Here is a 2,916-nt window from a genome sequence, read left to right as displayed (position 1 = left end):
GTCCGGTCTAATTAGCATATTACGCTTTTATTATTATAGATAATCTTTGCTGGTTTTCCATGACTCTTTTTATTGTGGTAAAATATGTATATTAACCATTTTAACCATTTTTAGATGTACAGTTCTGAGGCATTAAATACATTCACATTGTTGTGTAAATACCACCATCCATCTCCAGAACTTTTTCATCTTCCCAAATGGAAACTTTTCATCTTCCCAATGGCAACCACCTTTCTACTCCTTGTCTCTATGACTGACTATTCTAGGTTTCTCATTTAAGTAGAATTATACATTTGTCCTTTGGGGTCTGCCTTATTTCACTTAGCATAATGTTTTCATGGTTCATCCATGTTGTAGCATGTGTCAGAATTTTCTTCTCTTTTAAGGCAGAATAACATTTAATTGTTTATATACCACATTTTGTTTATCCATTAATGGATTTTTAAAAATATATTTTTATTTATTTCAGAAAGGAAGGGGAGGGAGAGAGAGACAGAAACATCAATGATGAGAAAGAATCATTGATTGGCTGCCTCCTGCACACCCCACACTGGGGATTGAGCCCACAACCTGGGCATATGCCCTTGACTGGAATCGAACCCAGGACTCTTGAGTCCATAGGCCAATGCTCTACCCACTGAGCCAAACTCAATAGGGCCATTGATGCACTGATAGACATTTGAGTTACTTCCACCTTTTGGCTATGTAGTTAATAATGCTTTTATCATGGGTGTACAAATATCTGTTTGAATCCCTACTTTCAATTCTTCTGGGTATATACCTTGTGGTGGCATTGGTGGATCATATGATAATTCTATGTTTAAGTTCTTAAGGAACCACTGTACTGTTTTCCATAGCAGCTGCACCATTTTACATTCCCACAAGCAATGCACAGTTGTTCCAATTTCTCCACACCCTTGCCAGTGCTTGTTATTTTGGGGATTTTTGTTTGTTGTTTTTTAAATAGTAGCCATCTTAATGGGTGTGAAGTGGTATGTCATTGTGGTTTGATTTGTGTTTCCCAAATGATTAGTGATGTTGAGCATATTTTCATTTGCCAGTTGGCTTTTTGGGTATCATCTTTGGAGAAATGCCTGTTCAGCCCTTTGCCCATTTTTAAATTGGCTGATTTGTTTTGTTATTGTTGCATTGTAGGAGGTCCTGATGTATTCTGAATATTAATTCCTTAGTAAGGGTTGCCTTTTCACTCTGCTGATAGTGTCCTTTGATTCACAAAAGTTTTTCGTTTGATGTAGTCCAGTTTATCTATTTTTTTTTCTTTTGTTGCCTGTGCTTTGGGTGTCATATCCAAGAAATCAAAGCCAAATCCAATATCATGAAGCTTTTCCTCTATATTTTCTTCTAAGAATTCTATAATTTTAGCTCTTTCATTTAAGTCTGTGAGTCAATTTTTGCATATGGTGATGGTAAGGACTAGGATTATTTTTAAAGAGGTACTTTTCAATCCCACTAAGTCTCAGTGAAGATGTGTGTCAGCCAGTTAAGCACATGGCACATGTTGACATCTAATGTTCATTATTTTTCTATGTAGTGTTGGCTTTGGTGGTTTCCCAACAAACAGGTGAGACAAAGCTGAAGCAGTCGGGGAGCCAAGAGCTGTCTCAGCTCTTGTAACTAGGATACAGCAGGGAGGCAGTGGCTGGGATCAGGACGCATTTTGATGTAAACATGCTTAATGAAATCCCCAGCAAAGGAACAGCAGAGGTCGATAGCGTTTTAGACTAGAAAGAAAAAAGTCTGTGCGTGATATGTATGCATATCTGTGTGGCAGCAGAGGGAAAGAGAGAGGACACACCACACGGGATGTGGCTGTGAATTAGGAGCTACAGTCAATATATTTATTTATTTATTTATTGCATGAAAATAAATTCCATTCTGTTTCAGGGAAACAGATCTAGATTAGCCACAGTAACGTTTCCAAACAGTTTTTCTAAAACAGCTATCCCAGTTCTCTTTTATTGTGGACAATGTCACGTGGGTAGCCCACCTAGCCTTCACTTGCAGAATCGAAGTGAGCAGGAACTACCGGGCTGTGTAAACTGCCTCTCCTAGTATTGCCAGTTCCAAGGTCTGCGCCTGACTGGCTGCTCTCTGATGGGTTTGGAGATTAACAGCCCAAAGAATATAACTCAGAGCTGCAGGATTCTTCACGTGAATTAGATTCTCAACATTTGAACATGGTATTCACAGTTGGGTGTCCCAACCCCAAATAAATTAGAGTTAAATCAACTCAGACTCTGGCTTCAGGACCTACGAGAACACACTGTGACCCAGTCCGCCCCCGCTTGGTTTCATGAGGACGGGCTTAGGAGGGATAAACTCTGTTTGCTGCTGTAGGTCCTCATTTTCTCTTCGCCATAAAAGGGGATTTGGAGAAAGAGGAAATAACTAAGCCAATTAAATTTTCTGATGCAGGTGGGATAAGATAAACCGTGCTTTCTAAAAAAAAACATTTTGCGAGACTGGCGTGGTATATTGTGTTTCCCTTGAAGCATTAAAGTCATTTCACACTTTATTAACTCAAAGAATATCCAATATGTCTCTGTGAGACTGGGAATAAATGACTAGCTCAAATCAGGGACATTTTTACTGGTATGTTAGTTTTTCAACTGAAATATTAGCTCAAAATGCACACAATGAAAGGACAGAGTACATAAGGCGTGAACAATCGTACTCCAACCCTAGTCCCAGGAGTTAATATACCTGGAAGCTCATAAGCTTCCTGGCGCTTGAACATTTCATTCTAAATGCTCTGGGTCTGGCAGGACTCTGGATATCCATTTTCTGTTCCTTTCCATTCTAAAAAGTTTAGTCTACATTTCATGAGCTTCTTCCATTAATCTAGTTGTGCTTTCTATGTAACTTTTATGTAAATTTTCAACCAACTTTAACTGT

Source organism: Myotis brandtii, unplaced genomic scaffold, assembly GCF_000412655.1.
Source record: "Myotis brandtii unplaced genomic scaffold, ASM41265v1 scaffold520, whole genome shotgun sequence".
In the NCBI taxonomy this organism is placed as follows: Eukaryota; Metazoa; Chordata; class Mammalia; order Chiroptera; family Vespertilionidae; genus Myotis; species Myotis brandtii.
The sequence above is the reverse complement of the archived record's forward strand: the minus strand, read 5'-3'. Positions refer to the sequence as shown.